This window comes from Dermacentor silvarum, chromosome 3 (assembly GCF_013339745.2).
Source record: "Dermacentor silvarum isolate Dsil-2018 chromosome 3, BIME_Dsil_1.4, whole genome shotgun sequence".
NCBI classification, from domain to species: Eukaryota; Metazoa; Arthropoda; class Arachnida; order Ixodida; family Ixodidae; genus Dermacentor; species Dermacentor silvarum.
The window spans coordinates 43654907-43676849 of NC_051156.1; the positions used below are offsets into that span (position 1 = coordinate 43654907).

At 42.5% G+C, this 21943-nt stretch overlaps 1 protein-coding gene and 1 long non-coding RNA gene across 2 annotated transcripts in view; one reads left to right on the forward strand and one right to left on the reverse strand.

The window, feature by feature from the left end:
- The window catches only part of LOC125943760 (evasin P672-like), a 108098-nt gene that overhangs the window by 36351 nt on the left and 49804 nt on the right, over positions 1 to 21943 (reverse strand). The window lies entirely within an intron of this gene.
- On the forward strand, positions 8091 to 10901 carry LOC125943761 (uncharacterized). Its single transcript, XR_007465880.1, has 2 exons — positions 8091 to 8150; positions 10733 to 10901. It is a non-coding gene; the product is annotated as an uncharacterized LOC125943761 (long non-coding RNA).

A 21943-nucleotide genomic window follows, 5' to 3' on the forward strand; every position in this document is an offset into this window, starting at 1 on the left:
ATGGCGATAAGGAATAGTGTTCCCAAATACCTCGCGCACCGGTATCTATATATATAATCATATCATAACAAGCCAACAAACAATGACAGCAAGGACCACATAGAGGCAATTACTTGCACTTAAAAATTGAATTAAAGAAATGATAAAAAAATGAAAATGAAAATGGATGAAAAAAACTGGCCGCAGGTGGGAAATGAACCCACGACTTCGCGTTACGCGTGCGATGCTCTCACCATTGAGCTACAGCGGCGCCGTTTTCCCATCCACTTTCTGGGGTATTTATGTCTTCAGTCAGCTAAGGTGTTGCGCTGCTGAGCACGAGTTCGCGGGATCGAATCCCGGCCACGGCGGCCGCATTTCGATGGAAGCGAAATGCAAAAACGCCCGTGTGCTTGCGTTGTAGTGCACGTTAAAGAACCCCAGGCGGTCAAAATTAATCCGGAGCCCTCCACTACGGCGTGCCTCATAATCAGAACTGGTTTTGGCACGTAAAACCCCAGAAAGAAGAAGAAGGTATTTATGTCTTACAACAAGAACTAACCCTGGGAGTGTTAGCCAGCGCCACCACTTTTTGTGAGTGGTGGTGCTGGCTAACACTCCCAGGGTTAATTCTAGTTGTAAAGCATAAATACCCTAGAAAATGGATGGGAAAACGCCGCCGCGGTAGCTCAATGGTGAGAGCATCGGACGCGTAAAGTGAACACGTGGGTTCTTTCCCCACCTGCCGCCAGTTTTTTCATCCATTTTCATTAATTTATCATTTCTTTAATTCAACTAGTAAGTACAAGTAAGTTCCCCTCTGTAGTCCTTGGTGTCATTGTTTGTTGGCTTCTTCTGATATGATTAATAAAAATTGGGCCCCTCCTTGCCTTTCTTCCCGTTCATATATATATATATATATATATATATATATATAATGTGGTGTGTACAGTCGGTTTCATACTTAGGGGAAACTAGGAGCACACTGCATCGCGTTGCGGCGAGCGCTGGATTCGGGTGCCGGAAGCAGCTCGCGCAGGCGCAGACGGTCGAGGCGCGTTATCTTGAACCGCGTCGACTGCTACGGCGGCGCGAGCTGGCCGCAACGTCGGGAAGCGTGCTACATGTCAAGGGCAGTTCATCGTTACTGCGGGCACTGAGCCGGTAATGTTAACTAAACGTTGTGCGCACATTTTTGTGCCTCCTTCTTGTCGCTCCGTATTACGGTAGCAAACGCAGTGAAGAAATATGCGTGCACGCACTCAGTACCTCGGCCTTTCGAAAGAACAAAGGAAGCGTGCTGTCAAAAGAAGTGTGTACAACCCCATTTTTGCCAATGAAGGCTCAGAGGTTGGCGTCGCACAACGTTTAGTTAACATTATCGGCTCAGTGCCCGCAGTAACGATGAACTACCCTTGACACTAGCACGCTTCCCGACGATGCGGCCAGCGTGCGCCGCCGTAGCAGTCGACGCGGTTCAAGATAACGCGCCTCGACCGTCTGCGCCTGCGCGAGCTCGCGAGCTGCTTCCGGCAGCCGACTCCAGCGCTCGCCGCATCGCGATGCAATGCGCTCCGAGATTTCGCCTAAGTGTGAAACAGACTGTACATTATTGTACCACAAAAAAAAAAGAAAGCAGGTAGACAAAACAGCTCAAGTGTGTTACTGAAACACATTGCATTCTATCTATTGTCTCGTCAGGTCTTGCATCATGGAAGTCCTCTCGAATATCACTAAATATACCATTCATCGAATGCTAATCACATTACCGACGCAAACCACCTCCAAATGATGGATGCACTGGCAATCTTTTTGGACCCCACATAAACCTCAACAATCCACAGAAAGCATATCACTTCAGTAGGACTCGTGAACCATGGCCATAAATGCAACAAAATTACGCAGCAATCATACGCCTTGACAGAATGGGCATTGTAGTGGCAATTATATACAATGGCAGCAAAAAAAAAAGAACCTTAACACCTTGAAACCAAGTGCTGCATATTAACAAATTACCAGAAAAACAAAACAAGGTTATAGCAATTTGAAAAGGCTTCTGACAGTGTTTAGGACCAAGTGGTCATTCTAAACGTACCATGAAGCTGTGAAGTTCAAACACAGCATTCATACTATTACAAAAGGTGCTATATCCGTGACCAATTTTGTGTTCAGTACGTATTTCTATTGACCAAAGAGAGGCGGTGCTGTAATTTTTATTGCACTTGCACTGATGCATACCTTTAAATATTCCAAGTCAGTTCTGCAGAAAGCCCGTTAGGTGAAGAAAGGATCATCCAAAATTATCGTGCACCTGACTCCACATGAAGCTGGCCTCCTCCACTTTGCACGTTTCTACAGCTAATTCTACAACTGATATTCGGTGTTTTTGTGCTTAATTTTTTACAATTCCAGCGGCACTCTGAAACCAGCTAAATTCCTGGTTAGGCCACATGGTAGAGCGACTGTCTCAAAAAGAAGTTCTTGATTTTGATTCTCAGGCTAGAACAAATTCTTACGGTAAACATTGGTTTCTCACAAACCTGTAGGTGTTTTCTTTGCAGCTTCACAACACCATGAGGCGGTTGAAAAACTTCTTCCGTAAATTGAGAGTCAAAGGGTACTGCAGCACACTAAATTATTTCTGCATAAAGCTGCATTGATAAAAATACATTACTGAAATGCAATGCATTTCCCACGAGGCTGGTCGGTGCCAACTTGGTATATATGTAAAAGACACACACACAGCACCTCTTAAAGGGGCCCTGAAACATTTTTTGAACACAGTAAAAGAAACCTGCCACTCTGTTAATCCGGCTTCCATGAACATGCAAACCCAATATTATTGCACCGAATGCAGCAGAGAGATTACAATGCTGGGTCAAAAGCAGTGAATAGTCGCTTGCTCTCACCTTCCGCAATTTCATTCAAAGCAATTGCCCCACCAAAGCTAATGGCTGATTTGATGACCGGAGGAACATTCTCAACAATACATATTTCCCAATTTTGAGGCAATTAAATAAAAATATGTATGCAATCTCAAAGACAGAAAAATTTCACATTTGCACTGCACGTAGCAGCGTCTACTGAGCCTGCCATCCGAGTTAGTAGCGGCGTACTGCGTAGTGTAGTAAGGGCGCGACAGTCAACTTTTGGCCCGAACTTTGCTCTCGTGCACTCTCCGTGCAGCTTCGAGAGCGCTAGCAGAGACAAAAAGAAGGAGAAAGCTGGGTATCGGTGCATGCGGTAACTCCACTTGGGGTTGAAGAATTCCATTTTTTATGGCATGAAATTTGCGGGACGGTGAACAATAAAAGTGAGCTCACTCTATGATCAGTTTAAAATGTTTTTCAGGGCCCTTCAGTCCTTTGCACAAGGCAAGGAAAACTTGCCACACAAGCACATACCGCATATCTCCTACCTTCAAAAATAATTTACTCGATTTGTTTTGCTTGAGTTAAACTTTCCTTACCGTACCACTTCCCAAAGCATCTTCCAATTGCGGGCATTTCTCCAAAAGTTGAAACATTACCTGGTTATAAAAGTGCCGAGTTGGGATCCTGTATAAAGAGATACACATCCATGGACAGGAGTTTTGGTTTAACCGCACCTGCCTCCAAAATAGCTGTTCCAATTTAGAAAGCAACAAAGGACTCACACACAAACAGAAGCAACTATCAGTCGTCAGAAGTTCTGTCTTAGTCACTGATAGGATTTGCTGTGCCCAATCACGCCAAAATAATTTGCCGACTTTAAAGAACTTATTGGTAAAGGTGTAAGAAGTTGAAATGTGTGTATAAGAACATAAGACTGGGAAGTGTTCTACAATATTAGGGCAAAGAGAGTCCACCTCAGAAAACAAAATTAATGAATACAGTACTGATGACTGAGTAATTCAACCCTAATCAGGAAACTGTGGAATCAGGGTCAACACTGCTGCTCTTGAAATTTATAAACGAAATTGGCCTATCTGTCGAATATTATGACCCATAAGTTAAAAATAATCCTGTAAACAAAATATCGCCAGTATAAAGTTAACAGGGGATGGCTCCATATAAATCAATACCATCAGTATCTAGAGCAAGGCAGGCAGCTTTTCCACTTACACTGTTATCTTCAACATCACTTGGAACACTAAGTTCACGATTTGCCGAAACATAGCTGAGGTCACAGGGCTGTTACTGACTATGGCGTCATGAAGCGAGCCAAAGGTCGGAAATACGAATGAGTTGCCATCATCATCTGAACGTGAAGGCCTAGAAAATAAAATTACAAACTTAAGCGTGAAATTTACCTGTCAGTCATTAGGCAAAAACATTTCAGTATAGGAAGCAGTGAACTAAAGCTTCCATTGCTTGGCTTAAAAAGAAAACAATAAATATGCTTCTACATGGATGCTGTATGGCCTTACATTAATCTTTCATTACTAAAGTAAAGGCGGTTCAAGACTGATAAACCCCTTATTGTCTGCGACTGCTCGCTCGATTCTCGATGTAAATTATAAACATGTTTTATCAGAACACAAGTCTTTTCTGACAATAATGTCATTGCAGTGCATGTATTATTTCGCTACAGATGTAGCCACCAGCAATGTCACATTGCATGAGTCCCAGCATGCAATTACTGAAGCTAAGCATCACTAAGCTCGGTCAGTACATAGCTAGGGTGACCACATCCAAGAACACCGACACTATTCCACAATAGTGCAGGTCTCTGCCTCAAACAAAGCAGTGACAGTCCCCACCGCAGAGAATGTCTCATTCCCCCTGCCCTAAACAGCCAACCCACCCACCAGTTGCGGCCACTTACAGATCAAAGCAGTCGAAGCCTTTGCTGCTACCAGCTCCCACAGAAGCAGCCACCGAAGTCTCACTTTCGTTGTCCTCTTCTTTCCTCTAAGAGACAAGTCATTTTAGTTTGTCATTAACATAGCCTGGCCCAACACTTCGATGCATATTGATATAAGGAGGTGTGATGCAATTAAGCTCAATGAAATGAAATAGAAACTACAGATTTACATGCAGTCAAATCCGAACTTTAGTCAACAGAAGTCTGAAGATTTAGCTAAAATAAATTTTGAAAGTTTTACAATAATAAAATTTAGGTAAGCTTCATTGAACGATAGCAAGAATGTTCCTGTTCTTTTTAGGATTATGCAAAGTGCAGCATTTAAAATTATCATATGCGGAAACTGCCCATGCAACCTCTCCATACAACATCCCCCAAAACTACAACTGCTCTAAATGGAACCGAAGCCAAGAAGAGGCACGATCAAAGCGCCCAGCCAAACTGCTTATGTTAAACATGCAGTTCAGCTTATCACCAATGCAGATGAAGCCTCGGTTTCCAATGGTTGGCTTGACAGCACCGTCACTCGAGCTAAATCCTGAATGTCATCCCCGGGGGCAAGGTCAACTTGTTCCCCAAAGTGGGGTTCCACAATCTGCAAATGATTCACACAATTATGACCGAGCTAAAAGTATAATTTCTACAGATTTGTCTTTATACCCAGCTACTCATCTCCAATCAACATTCGCATTAGAGTTACGTTGACCTATACAAGTAAAGAGCAAGTTAGCGCCCACCACATTCAAGGCGCTAGCCTGTGAATTCCAACTGCTGATCGGTGTTGCTGACCTACCGAGCCCAAAACATTAACATTGTATACTGTAGTCTACAATGAATTATTGTTATATGTTGGATATCAAATATATTTTTACTTGACATGAAACATTGTTTTTATGCTTCAAGCAATCATAATATGCTCAGAGGCTGACAATATAGAGACACACCTAATACCCACGTATTATAACGCTAGGACGAATGTTCAAAATGAAACTCAAGCACCGTTAACGCAACTGTGAACTGTAATGTTACAATAATCTACATAGCGAGGTCACAAGGCAACAAGTGGGGCCACTGTTGGCCTTCGCCAAAAGCTGCACCTTACCGCCACAAAAAACTCACGATTTTCGGAGCCCGCTGCAGTGCACTTATAATCTCACGCAACGTGCGATCGAAACGCGATACCAGTAACGTATGGCTGCCGGCGGTTTTGCGCCACCGCTCTTCGGTGGAGCTAAAGCGCCGACCACCGCGCGATCCGAGAATCCCGTTTGAATTGCTGAGCCCAGCACACACCATGAAAAATGTAACGCTTCCGGAAAAAAAGAAGGTAATGCGCCGGTAAGGTTATTGTGGCGAAAGTTTTAATTTGCCCTAACCAGCTGGCTTGATTCACCGTGACCTAAGTGTACAATGCCCGACGACTCCCATATTAATCGTGTATTAATGCGACATGGGACAAGAAGTCTCTATATATCGCGCAAGTCGTGCATGAAATCTACGCCCAGCGTCTTTCTGTGCATCAAAAAAGCGGTCTAGTCAATGCCACTCCGGAGTATATAACATGCGCGCATGATTGAACTCATCTCGAGCGCACGTAGTACGCGACCGATCGGCCTAGCCAAACGTGCGCTCGCTGCATATTTGGCACGCGCCAATAACTACGTAAATACTCGCACACGACGTTGACCCGTAGATGAGAATGCACATAAGGTACAATCACGACAAGAAAACTCTCGTATTAAAAAGTGCATACTCACGCACACGTTGACTTCAGTCTCCTTGGTTACCACGTTGCGCACAAGGTAAGGCTGTCGTCGATGGCGATGGCACAAATTCCGGGACGAAGGGAGGGAGAGAGGAAATCGAGGAACCAACGCTCTTCTTTTTTGCGCCACCTGTCGAATCGCCAGTGCAAAAAAAGTACAGTATTATTTAATTAATTACGGCGGATGATACGCAATAAAAACAAGCATACCGGGAAGCGCGTTCAAGTCGCGTGGGTCGCAGCAGAATCATTGAATGACAAAAACGAAAAAAATGTTTATTAAAGTTTGTATTAATTCGATCCGCAATCCAGCTTTCCGTGGCTGTAGAGTGTACTAGTGGCTGCTTCGCTACGGTTTGCAGGTGGTGTAGGTGAATCGAACGTAGCTTTGACACGTTCTATTCACCTGTATTAACAGCTCATTCGTTTCAGCGGTGCAGCAATGGTGCCTTTGAAAACCCTATGAGAAATCCGCCGTTCGTTTGAAAATATACAGGAAAGGTGCAGGGCTGGTTCGCGATTTTGCTGCGCCCTTTCTACTGTCGGTGCCGACTTTGTGCAGTCGTGCAGGTACAGTCTCCTAGAATGTACACATACCTTATATTCTAATACACTGTGGTACAGGTGCGAAGCAGCAGCGCAGCAGACGACACAGCACACATGCACAAGCGCCGTTAAAACCCAGCTTACGGGTATCTGCCGTGTCTAGGCAAGCGCGGGTATATTAACGTCTCTGAAGCCGATTACACCAGCAGCTCAAGACCTATTTAACGCAAGCCGTGCAGATTGGTCGGACAAAACACACACCTGCACCGGGTCTGCACTTCGGCATTCGTTTCGTGTGCCGTGCTTTTCGTGAATCGGTGCGCGAACTGGTTCACAGTGGTGCAGGCGAATCGAACGGGTCTTTAAAAAATCCATTCGCTTCATGGAAGAACGGGAAAAAAATGTCGCAGTTTCGCCCGAAAGGCGAAGCATCAATGGCGATAGCGAATTAGCAGAGAGCTATTCGGAGTACGGATAGTAGCTTTATCGGCTGCATAAAGCTGGACACATTCACTTACTAACTGAATTAACGAGCGTGGTGTCAGCGCGCACAAGCACACATGAATAGATCACACTCGATGACCGCAGACAACCACTGTCAAAACGCTGGCAGCAAGCGCAGCTGCCGCAGCGAGCGAGCGAAGGTTCGTGCGGTTTATCGCTTCAAGGGAAAACTGAGCGGCCGAATGCACAGCGCATACAAAGGTCAGAGCCGTTTGGAGGTCGCTTGCAAGATACGGTGCGCGCGACAACACCGGCAGCCCGTACCGGCGCAAACATAATAAAGAACCAAGCGCAAAGCGCAAAGTACATGAACGCATTTGTTGGCAGAGTAGAAGGGCCGTGACTGCTGCGACCGGGTCGCAGCAAACAAAAGTTGCCCAAAACGTTTGCTGCCACCCATGACGTCACGTCCGCTATAACCCATGATGTCACGTCCGTTTATTTTCACGGAGGCTGTTTTTCGGGGCCGGTCGCGTTGTGAAGCGGTCCGTATTCCGTGCCTTCTTACAGAGTAAGTAATCCATTTTTCCACTCTATATGCATGTAATAAAAGGTTGGGGCTGTCAGCTGCTTGATGTGTTGCCGTTAGTTATCTTCCGCGGATATTTTGCCTCGTGGCCGCGTCAAATTGCAGCCGGCCCGTGGAATGTGCCGTGGCATCCCATATAAAGCTATAAAGCTGATCCTCCGTCAGGATCGTTAGTACGTGTACAGAACCATCCAGTAGTGTGGTTCAGTGAATGATGCGTGAAAAAACGAGGACGCAAGAAAATCCTGGCATGGTGAGCTGTTCCGCCAGATCGTGTTGAATCGCGTTTTTGCGCGAGATGGTCGAACAGCTTTGCTACTGCTTTTCTACAGCTTTGCTGCATTTCATTTAATCATAACCTGCATTCTTTTTAATAAGACAAATGGCATTACTGCGCGAAAGAGCGTCTCGGAAGTTTCCCAACAACAGCCAATGCCGCCGTGCCTGTTGCATGCACGCTTACCAGCTACACGCTGTCCTGATGCAGTTGGAACGATTATGACGCAGTATCAGCCTGCTACTGCGGGCTGCAGGATCACGATGACAATACAATTAAAATAACTAAAGAAATTAATGCAGTAAGTGTGGTGTTCAAACGTTGCCAAGCGTAATAAGCGGACCTGCCTCGTAAGATGCGTTGAATGAATCGGCTTTCTAAAGTCAGCTTCGCCGCAGTGGACGTGTTACGTGGTGAAGCTTACCCAAAAATTATTGCAGTGAAGCATACGAAAAGTGAAAAGGGGCCGCTATCACGGGACATGTATATGTTCCTTAATTATGTACGCGCGCACTCGCCTTCGCCCATCAGATTACGCGCGCCCAGGAGCGTAATAAGTGTATTGGCAGGTGTACTCACATATATGAAAACTGCCAAGAAAAGCTGGTTAAGGCAAGCTCTCTTGTCGAAACGTTTGCACCAGCCTGTTCGACCACTGTTATATCACCGCAGTTTGTGTATTGCGGTGAAGCATACCGATAGTGGGTAGGGGTCACGCGAATCGGGAGTGTAGGGTTTCAGCCAGCGACGAACCCTACCAGTCTCAACGTTCTAGTCTCAACAAAGCACATTTTTGCGCCAGGATGATGTTTCGACAACTTTTGTTGGCTGTTGGTGATGACACAACTCTTTTACAGATAACATTCTCTAAGCCTTTTGAAATGACAGGGAGCACTGACACCGGCCGATAATTTGACATGTCATTTCTGTCCCCTGATTTAAACAGTGCAGTCAGCTTCGCCTGTTGCATTTTTGTAGGGTAAACGCCAGTAGACAAGCAAACATTGAATACGTGGGTGAAAACAGGCACTTTGCTTTGTTGTGTACCTGTCATACTGCTATTAAATTTTCCTTTCCTTTTAAAGTGCTTACGTACATCACATCGCAAGGAGTCACTGTGTAATTAGTGGCCTTGTCATGTTAAAAAACCAGGCTCTACTCAAGAGAGTTTGGGGTTAAGTACTTGTGAAATTTTTTTAGAGGGGTAGTTTTCTGAGAAGAAATCAGATGCCAGAAACAGACCTGTGGTATCCTGGGTTTGAGTATTTAACAGTGGAAAGGATACAAAATACATTATATTTCTTGTCTGAAACCAACAAGTAAGTGAAATATGTAAATTAAATATATTAAATAGCGTCCATGGAGCAACTGCAAGCTGCGCACACCTAGACCCAAAACGCGCTTCTCTTGCTCCAGTCCATGCAGGCTGTCAGCTGCTTTGTTTAAGCCTCTAGTACATTCTCAGTGGTGCAGTAATTTTTGTCTGCATTTTGCTCAAGTGTGCCCTAGACATAATTGAGTGATTTGCAGTTGCAACTGGACTGCAGCCTCAGCTTGGGAGACCAGTGGTAGGGCACATTTTGTAAAACTAAGCTACACATAGGATTACCAGTTTGAGCAGAGACCTGTTTATATATGTGTCGTCTTTAGCATCTAGATTTTTTACCATGAATTCAGTAAAATATCCAGCACATCGAGTCCCTAGATTTGAAATGCTGTATAAGTTGTCTTCTTGTTCATTGCGGTTGCGCTTAACTTCTGTCCATATAGGAGAGCATTTCTGCATAGCACATGAAGGACCATTCTTATTAACATGCCTTCCTTTTATTTATCTTACCTACATTCAAGAGCACACGTATATAGCACATGAATGTGCTGTGCTTGAACTTGACTTACATTACCATGTTTAGTAGCACAGTGCTCATAGTTGGTGTTGGTTCATTCAAGCTAAGCATTACTACAACCTTTAACTGTAGGTATTATGGTGTGAGAGCAGAGAAATGGATATGAAAAGACAGTTGGGCACGTTAAGACATCTTTTTGTGTGTGAAAAGGTGAAAGATACACAAAATGGGATAGAACACGTGCACTTTCATCTTTTCTCGCAACAACAACAACAACAACAAAAAAACGTCGCAGGAATAAGGTTCCTTGACTGTGCCATAGAAACTATATGTTTGCTCTCAAATGTAATTCTGACTCGTTGGATTTCTTCTTGTGCTGTTTTTCTTGAGTGTGCTTTACTTTTTACACGTCGATGTTTCAAACTCGTTTTTATTTTTGACAGACTGAACATCCCACGTCTTGGTTTGACTTCCTGGTACAGGATACTTGCAGTTGGCATGGAGTGGTGAAGCAGCATGGTGTACTTTTATTAAAAGCACAGATTTCACCAGTATAGAAGCAGTTCATCAAAAAAAAACATGTGTGCTGAAAATAAAGTGTTCCTACCCACATTCCTCAGTGTCTAATTATGCTTGTATCCCTGTGTTCTCTTCAGCAAAACCACTTATATGGGGAATCGATTGTGATAAGTGCTTGTGAGAGTTTTCAGGAAGAGCTTTGGACCCTTTTTACTGGTGCACAGGTAAAATGTGCACATGCTGTAAAGTTGAAAGACCAGGTGGAGTAGCAAACACCAATGCTTGATGTGGCATTTGTCGGGCTTGTGTGTCGGCACATTTTCCATACAACAATATACTCTAGGACAGCATGCTAGCACTACAAAGCACCCATCTTTTATGTTAGGTATAAATTACTACAAGCTCTTTAAAGATGGTCACAAGAGAAATGCTGGCTTTAATTCAAAACTAAAGGTGAAGGAAGCTGTGCAAATTTATTGAGAAATTATGCAATCTGTGCCGTTTACACAGTTCAGGTAACGTCTAAACGTGCCATAAGGCCTTGATAGCTGAAACCTGAGTAACAACTGGTAATGCAATTAAAGAATCTTGCTACACCTCTAAAGATGAGGCAGTGAAATGAAATTAGTGTCACAATTACTTTTTGTTAGGACTTCGTTTGGATTGAATATACTGATTGTAACAACACAAAGTGGAGGGGGTGATGCACATTAGAAAAATGCTAGTCTATTTTTATCTTCCACCTTCTCTACATTCAAAGTACAGCAAAGTTACCATGGAAAGCTACAGTGAAGCCATTGGTTGAGTCTGTATGGTGGCAATCACCAACCTAACTGCTTGGGTTTATAGTGCCTTACTTGTACATACCTATTTAAGCGTTGAGCTATTTGAACATTGCTTAAGGTAACCAACATATGAACAAGCAGTTTACTGAGTAAATTACATGGGGAAGGGCAGAAAGATAGGACAGAGCACAGGGGGTGTATTCTGCAAGTGTCAACCAAATGGACATAACCATTTCAACTGCTGCTTAAGTTCTGATTGGCTGGGCTGGGGCACACGTGAGAGGGAGACAGGTGCCCCAGTCAATCAACGTTTCAGCAACAGATGAAATGGATGTGTCCACTAGATGAATACTTTCAGAACCCCCCCCCGCAGTTGTGTCGGTGACCAACATGGCTGGTATGGCACCCTTGCTTTCAATATCCGTCTTTATCAGCAAAAGTGGGAAAGAGCCACGTTTGTGCATGAAACGTTTTCCTGAGGTTGTCTGCCTTGAAGCCCATGGTGGTAATCACTGGAAACAGGGCGGATCCAGAGTAGCACCAAAGGAGAAGCCTTTATCAAGACAAATATGGAGGGGGGTCACTGCATGCTCAAATTTGTGAGCTCACAAGTTTGCCAAGGCCGCGTCGTTTCGGTAGTTGATGAAGACTACATGAGAGAGAGAGAGATAAATGAGATGCGAAAGGCAGGAAGGTTAACCGGAAGGTCATCATCATCATCAGCCTATATTTATGTCCACTGCAGGACGAAGGCCTCTCCCTGCGATCTCCAATTACCCCTGTCTTGCGCTAGCGTATTCCAAGTTGCGCCTGCGAATTTCCTAACCTCATCATCCCACCTGACTTTCTGCCGTCCTCGACTGCGCTTCCCTTCTCTTGGTATCCATTCTGTAACCCTAATGGTCCACCGGTTATCCATCCTACGCATTACATGGCCTGCCCAGCTCCATTTCTTCCGCTTAATGTCAACTAGAATATCGGCTATCCTTGTTTGTTCTCTGATCCACACCGCTCTCTTCCTGTCTCTTAACGTTAGTCCTAAGATTTTTCGTTCCATCGCTCTTTGTGCGGTCCTTAACTTGTTCTCGAGCTTCTTTGTTAACCTCCACGTGTCTGCCCCATATATTAGCACCGGAAGGTAACTATCCATTAACATGGTTAATGAATAACCACATAGGCTAAAATTATTTAGGTACTGTTTATGAGGACTACATATTTGCTGGAAATCTCTGAAAATAATTGTGCAAGCGCAGAATAACACCCCCCACTAGTGGTGACGTCCTTGAAAGAATGAATATGTATCAGTTGTACCTGTGTGGTGAATAAAGTTACTTAAAAAAACAACTTGGCAATAGAAACTAAATTCAGAGTAGTACTCCAAATACATTGCCTCTTCTTTAGGACTAGATGAATGCAATTAATTATAATAATGAATTGAAAATCGAATGCCAACCACAAAAAATGTTATAAATGTAAAATGTAAATGTATAAATGGGAATAGTAAGTGTCGAATAGTCGAATACAGATGAATACATTTACAGCAGGCTTATTTATCTTGATATAATTAAGCACCGTGCTTGTACTGACTACAAAAAAAATAAAAATACTGCTAACAATCAGGGAACATTAGGATTACTTTTAAACACAAGTTCACTAATTGTGATTGAAAAAACTGCACAAACACCTCTCAAAATCTTTAGAGCCTGGTGGAAAAACAAGAGTTCTAAGAATAAATAGCTGCTGTATGACTAGCTGTAAAAAAGTACTAAATAAATGGTTGTGGCAGAAAAAAAAACGGAAGACAAAAGCTGCAGAAGGACTATTTTGCTGTGAAGACATGTAAAAGGACAGGTTGCTAGAAAAAAATCACTGGTTATAAAAAATGTACATGCTCAGACTGTCAATAAAAATAAATGATAGACTACAATAAAAATCAGGAGTTGTCATGTAGCCTTCCATCATGAAACCAAAAACACAGTTTGCATTACCAATTTTGTTTCTGCATTGCTTCAAAAACTTTTGTTCTTTCACTTGTGATAATTTGGGATACTTTGTTAGCAGATGGTGGACAGTAACAACTTTAACAGTCGGTTACTGCGAAGTATTTGGCTAGTTTTATTTAATCAAAAATGCTGAATAGTTGATTATTTTAGAATACGAATAGTTAGCATGTAACGTTCGATTCATATCCAAAACTTCAAATATTCTTCCACCCCTACAAATAATACTTCCTTTACCAGTGTTCATGCCAAAGCCCCCCCGCCCCCCCTCCCCCCTCCTTAATATGTACTCGGCATCCACCGCTACAATCCTGAGGCATACTGACATTATGCCGTGTGGCAACCCAAGCAAATAAAAAAAAATCCTGAGGCATGATTAGATTTGCATTGTGTGGTAAGTACCAGTCTGCAATAGTTTGGATCTGTCGGCTGTGCTGAGTAATTGTACTTCACATACTTGTAACAGTCAAGTAGTGCTTCTCAAGAATCGTGTTCGAACTGCACACACTAAAACATAAGCTGGGATATTCAAAAGACAAGTACGTGTTTTGCTTCCCAATCAACGTTTAGTGTGCTCATTTATGTTAGGTGTGCTGTTGAAAACGAATATTGTAATTTGCTAATGCAAAGAAAAAACAAGCCAGTATCTCTTGCTTTATAAATATATGCACTGAACCAAGAAAGTAATTAACGAAGAAGAACATCAGAAATAAACACAAATATGTGTGCACTTACCGGCATAAAATAATTCTCAATGCAATATTTCATTGAGGCATGCAACTTGAATTAAAGCCAGGTCACAGGCTTTCCAAAGCATTCCCTAACTTGTATGTGTTGCTCAGCAACATTCAAGAAGCTTTCACCAGGTTTATTTTTCCTTTGAATAACTTAGACAATTCTGTCTCGTAATAGGTCATGTAGATGACTTCATTTTTTGAAGTCACATGTCAAGAAACCAGTGCTAGAAGAGAGTATAGCATTATGCACAGCTGCATATTTAAGGCGCTTTCTAAAAACACACCGATTCATGATCATTCACTGTGTTAGTTACTATACTCCTACCGAAGCAGACTGAGAACACATCTGGGCTCAGTGGCGCACCCAGAATCTCTGCCAGGGGGGGGGGGGGTGAATTTTTAGGGGGGGGGGGAGAGCAAACACTTGCCTTGCTTTAGCTAAAGGAATCCAAGAGCCAATAAAATGCCTAATAATTATAATTATAATTACACCAAGGATGATGACGATCTGTATTCCATCAGCATTTTACTCAATGTAAATTAAGTGTGAATGTAATTAAGTGTGCATAAAGACAAGACAATGATAGAGTGTTTTTGTTAATCAGGAAAATTCGACGACAAGCCACCGCCTGAATTGTAATGACAATGTGAACAGAGCACTAAAGGTACACGTTGGACTGGTGGGGCTGGACGCGTCAGGGGGGGGGGGGGTAACTTGGCCACAGGGGGGCGTTACAACTACCGGACACCCCCCCCCCCCCCGTCAGTGCGCCACTGTGGGCATTGCATTCAATAGCTGATGTAAAATGCGAAAATTACTGCTTGTAGGTATGAATGAACCAAATGAGTCAGAAATATAGGTTCTCAAGCTTCTAGTATTGAGTGTGGCAACTATTACGAAAAACACATTGCAACTGAAAGTGGCAAAGCATGCGCTGAAATAACTGAAATAGCTAGATTTAATAGACCAATAAACAGAAACTGCAAATTCCCAACATTTCTAAATACTTTTCCTCACACTACCCTTATAGAGGTGGCTTCCCTTAATTGCTCACACCTCTGCCTTACTTCTATAATTCCCTGCTCTCGCTGCTTTGCCCATGCTGACTGCCACCTTGCACAAAGGTTAGGGCAAAAGCAGATTGTGTTGTGAGGCAAGCTGTCCACGTCTGGTAGCCACATGTCAGTTTATCATAGTAAATGAAAGGGAAGTCATGAGGGTAAGTCATAGAGAAGACGGATACCTAGGTTTAATGATAAACTAAAACGCCAAAATGGAACTATTAGGCAGTCCAGAGGATCAGCAAAACTGACATAGATTGGAAAAACTGGAAAGATGCATCATGGTGTATATTTATGTTATACAGGTCCCAGTCAAGTTAAAACTTTTGATTTTTACTTTCTAATAAACTTATAAGACAATACATGACCAGCAATACTGTATAGGGAACTGAAACAATTTTAATAAAGTCAACTAGAAGTCAGGACAGAGAAGGGACTGAATGAGGATGCTAAAGTGGATGAAGTGGAAGCAGAATGTGAAGATACGTCTTAAAAAATGACATCCAACACACGCATAAAGGTGGCAAAGATTGGACTCAATGTTCAAGAAGAAGTTGAATGTGACAATTTATTAGAATACATACATGAGAGGGCAGCAGCAATACAGACGAGATAACTGTCATGCAAGAGGAAAGGATGCTAGTCTAAACATTAACAGTTGATCAGAAAATGATTAAGCATGGGCGCAGGCTTATGTAGAATTCCGTATGGTATGCACGATGTGAGAGTTGAATCTCATAAAGAACCGTGGCCTTACACGCCTCAAATATAAAATGATGTGGGCTAAGATGAGTGTATAATCAAGGATAACATCAAGAGGGGGCCTCCTCCAAAAAAGAGAACAAGAGGGAGAGAGATTTTCGACGTAACAGATACAAGTCATACGTATCACAATTAACTCCAACCTGTCTCGGGGAAGACACAAACTGAATCTGCCAATGGTGTAGGCAAAATGGTGTGTGTGTGTATATATATATACACATATATATACACACATACGTACATACATACATGCAAACATACATACATACATACATACATACATACATACATACATACATACATACATATATTCCGGTGTGATAGGCGTAAAGTACTATACTTTTTTCATACTGTGTTACCCTTTGAACTTGGGCCATTGCTGTTTTAATATAGCAGTTGCCAACTGGCAGATAAAACGTAAATCAGCGCAACTAAGTCTACGACTGGAATATAATAATATCACCATTTGCTGCTTGTAATTAATAACCACCTCTTTCTTTTTGCACGCAAATAGTACGCTGATATTCCCGAAAGAGCATCATACAGTAGCTTATTTGTATTTGTTAAATAGGGTGCAAAAATGCTTTACTCAAATTTGCATACTATATTTGTTTGTATGATTGATTAGTTGGGGAACTTGTCGATGAGGACTTTATATTTACTGTTGCAGCAAGATACTGGCAATGTTACATGACTGAAATGTTGCGATCTCACTCAGTATGTACATGGCCCCTTCATACATGACTGACGGCGCACTGTCAATAAATGTGTCGAAGTCAGATAATTTTAACCATGGAGCTGGATAATCTCTTTAAAGGATGCAGAGAAGACAGGAATACCCTTTGTTGCATTGTTTAGGGATTCCTTGTTTAATACGGAGTGATAAAATTTTGGCCTGATGTACAGTCATTATAATGCCACATTTTTTTATAAAAGATTTACATTACTGGCCCAAACCACATGAACAAGTTAATTACTAGCTGCAGGCATAACAAGAATTAAGGACAAACTGCTACTTCACCGTAGCTGACACAACACAGCATTGAACATGTGCGGAAAAGTGCCTTTGTGTGGTCCCTTTAGTAAAGCTGTCATGTGTGTAGCAGTACTATGCAGCCTGATTGAATGAACTGGAGTAACACTGGGTAAACAGCATCAATTGACCCGAGCTCAGTTTCTGTATTTGTTTTTTTCTTGCCGCTATATTGGACAGAATTGACAAAAAGAATTTGCACCCACAAATGATGTGGGCACCATGACTCAAGGAGCTGTACAACAAGATATATATACACATTCAAATATTGATTAAATTAAATTTTCTGTTCTCTACAAGGGTGGCAATGTAGGCTTGTTGGTTGATCATCATGGAATGGCATGTAGTGTACGGCATCAAAAGCAAGGATACCATAAGCAACGAAACACAGACATAAGCACCTAATTATGTCTGCGTTCCGTTTCTTCTCGTATCCTTGTTTTCACTGCGCTACACTACATGCCACTCGATACTCTAGCTGTCACATTCATGAGCACTGGAAACCTAGTATCAACTAACGTCTTGCCTGATTTACGATAATTAAAAAGCAAAATATGTGTATAGTAGGTCTAATTGAATTCTGGTGATTTTAGCATCATTGACGTATAGCTTTTAAGAATGTTTAATTATTTCTCCCATGAAGGCAGAGTGCATGCTCAACTGCTACAATTAGTGCGATTGTAGGCAAAAAAGACATACTTTTGGCTCTGGCATACATTTTATAGTATGTTGCATGATCTAATCAAGTTGTTTCGATTTAACGAAGTTCTTGATTTAACAAAATTATAAAACCTCAGATATATACCAATAAAATTAATTAACTAGACTTACTGTACTTTATAACCAAAGTATCCAATCAAAGCAGCTACAGCCGCCGCGGTTGCGATAAGCAATTGCTTATAAGCAATTGGTTATAAACATTGCTTATAAGCAATTTGCATTAAACAGCGCGCGCAGACGAAGCGCGAACGTACGTGAGCTCTACGTAAACACGCCATCGTCGTTATTTTGTTGCGATGATTGACGCGAAAGCATCAAATAGCCCATTGAGCGAAAAAGCCGGCATCTGTCGTCTCGGCGAAACGCCATCTAAATTGTCATTGGCTGGGGATGCCACGTCACAAACGTGCCTCGACGGGGTAGAGCGGGCCCAACGAAAGGGAACACCTGCTGCTCTCTAGGGAGGAGGAGGGGGCATCGCCTCAACGCCACGTCATCCTCCCTCACAAGTCAGCGCGCGGTCCGTATCTCTCTCTTTCTCAAGCCCACTTGGCTTAGCTGCTGCGCGCGCCTGCCGGCCTTGGCGCCTGCTGCTACTTCCTCGGTCTGTCGACATGCAGGACGTTGGTGGCATATGGCGTTGGCATCGCAAGCTGTTGCTGCTGCTTGCTGGCTCGGGCAGCACATACCACTATGGTACATTGCTCACAGTGCAAAATTCGAAGGACTGCTCACCGACATTCAATTGGACATGTCCTCGGACGCGTCATCGTTCACCGTCACCGATTACTGTCTTCACACTGTGGCTGGCATTGTGTTGTCATTTCGAATTCATCGTAATATCACCCCTTTGACACGGCCTTCACGCTGTGTCGTAGATCACGCAGTCGTCGTCACGCATGCAGCCGTCATCCCACGGTCATTATGCCTCAGTCGTCGTGACTCAAGAATTGTCATCCCATATTCAATCATACGATCGTTGTCACACTGGCATAATCATACTGTAGTCGGCATTCGACAGGTCAATCACCCTGATCAGCATTGCCTTTAAGGTTCTAGAACAGAATGCATGTGGTGACGTACCGCAGTAGTATCGTAGGAGACACTCGGGCAGAGCAATTGCTGGCCTTGATCACCAGGTCAAGCCTCCCTGCTGCTACGACCCACCACTACATCACTTATTTCAAGCTCCAGAGTAACAAAATGGTTTCTTCAGCAAATGTCAACATAATTGCCATAAGGACCTTCTCTCTCATGCAAAACACAACTATTGTCATGTTCACTAACTTGATCTCCACTCTTGAACTTGGTTCTTGCGTTGAATGTATTCTTTTAGCTTTCGAACGTCTGATACATTGTGATACTGACTCCTTCTCCTGAAGTTAAGTGAAATTAATATTGATTGATTGCAATTACTAAAATGCACTGAATGCTTACTTCGTGACCAAGTACAATTTGTATATGTTTACAACTCCAATTCACAAATCTGTCGTTTGTAACTTCTGGCATGCCATTAGGCTGAGTGTTTAGGTGCTTCATTTTTCTTATTTAAGACCTCCCACTACTGCTACACATGATACATATGATAGTACTGTACTGCTACACATCATAGCTTTACTAAAGGGACCGCACAAAGGCACTTTTTCGCACATGTTCAATGCTGTGTTGTGTCAGCTATGGTTAAGTAGCAGTTTTTCCTTAATTCTTGTTATGCCTGCAGCTAGTAATTAACTTGTTCATGTGGTTTGGGCCAGTAATTTAAATCTTTTATGAAAAATGTGGCATTATACTGACTGTACATCAAGCCAAAATTTTATTACTCCGAATTAAAAAAGGACTCCCTAAACAATGCAACAAAGGATATTCCTGTCTTTTCTGCATCTTTTAAAGAGATCATCCAGCTCCATGGAATAAAATTATCTGACTTCGACACATTTATTGACAGTGCGCCGTCAGTCATGTGTGAAGGGGCCATGTACATACTGAGTGAGATCGCAACATTTCAGTCATGTAACATTGCCAGTATCTTGCTGCAACAGTAAATATAAAGTCCTCATCGACAAGTTCACCAACTAATCAATCATACAAACAAATATAGTATGCAGATTTGAGTAAAGAATTTTGTGCCCCATTTAACAAACACAAATAAGCTACTGTATGATGCTCTTTCGGGAATATCAGCGTACTATTTGCGTGCAAAAAGAAAGAGGTGGTTATTAATTACAAGCAGCAAATGGCTATATTATTATATTCCATTTGTAGACTTAGTTTCGCAGATTTACGTTTTATCTGCCAGTTGGCAACTGCTATATTAAAACAGCAATGGCCCATGTTCAAAGGGTAACACAGTATGAAAAATATAGTACTTTACGCCTATCACACCGGAATATATGTATGCACGTATGTATGTATGTATGCATGTATGTATGTACGTATGTGCGTATATATATATATATATATATATATATACACCATTTTGCCTACACCATTGGCAGATTCAGCTTGTGTCTTCGCCGAGACATGTTGGAGTTAATTGTGATACGTATGACTTGTATCTGTTACGTCGAAAATCTCTCTCCCTCTTGCTCTCTTTTTTGGAGGAGGCCCCCTCTTGATGCTATCCTTGATTATACACTCATCTTAGACCACATCATTTTATATTTGAGGCGTGTAAGGCCACGGTTCTTTATGAGATTCAACTCTCACATCGTGCATACCATACGGAATTTTACATAAGCCTGCACCCATGCTTAATCATTTTCTGATCAACTGTTAATGTTTAGACTAGCATCCTTTCCTCTTGCATGACAGTTATCTCGGCTGTATTGCTGCTGCCCTCTCATGTATGTATTCTAATAAATTGTCACATTCAACTTCTTTTTGAACATTGAGTCCAATCTTTGCCACCTTTATGCGTGTGTTGGATGTCATTTTTTAAGACGTATCTTCACATTCTGCTTCCACTTCATCCACTTTAGCATCCTCATTCAGTCCCTTCTCTGTCCTGACTTCTAGTTGACTTTATTAAAATTGTTTCAGTTTCCTTTGGTGCTACTCTGGATCCGCCCTGTTTCCAGTGATTACCACCATGGGCTTCAAGGCAGACAACCCCAGTAAAACGTTTCATGCACAAACGTGGCTCTTTCCCACTTTTGCTGATAAAGACGGATAGTGAAAGCAAGGGTGCCATACCAGGCATGTTGGTCACAGACACAACTGCGGGGGGGGGGGGGGGGGGTTCTGAAAGTATTCATCTAGTGGACCCATCCATTTCATCTGCTGCTGAAACATTGATTGACTGGGGCGCCTGTCTCCCTCTCACGTGTGCCCCAGCCCAGCCAATCAGAACTTAAGGAGCAGTTGAAATGCTTATGTCCATTTGGTTGACACTTGCAGAATACACCCCCTGTGCTCTGTCCTATCTTTCTCCCCTACCCCATGTAATTTACTCAGTAAACTGCTTGTTCATATGTTGGTTACCTTAATCAATGTTCAAATAGCTCAACGCTTAAATAGGTATGTACAAGTAAGGCACTATAAACCCAAGCAGTTAGGTTGGTGATTGCCACCATACAGACTCAACCAATGGCTTCACTGTAGCTTTCCATGGTAACTTTACTGTACTTTGAATGTAGAGAAGGTGGAAGATAAAAATAGACTAGCATTTCTCTAATGTGCATCACCCCCTCCACTTTGTGTTGTTACAATCAGTATATTCAACCCAAACGAAGTCCTAACAAAAAGTAATTGTGACACTAATTTCATTTCACTGCCTCATCTTTAGAGGTGTAGCAAGATTCTTTAATTGCATTACCAGTTGTTACTCAGGTTTCAGCTATCAAGGCCTTATGGCACGTTTGGACGTTACCTGAACTGAGTAAACGGCACAGATTGCAAAATTTGTCAATAAATTTGCACAGCTTCCTTCACCTTTAGTTTTGAATTAAAGCCAGCATTTCTCTTGCGACCATCTTTAAATAGCTTGTAGTAATTTATACCTAACATAAAAGATGGGTGCTTTGTAGTGCTAGCATGC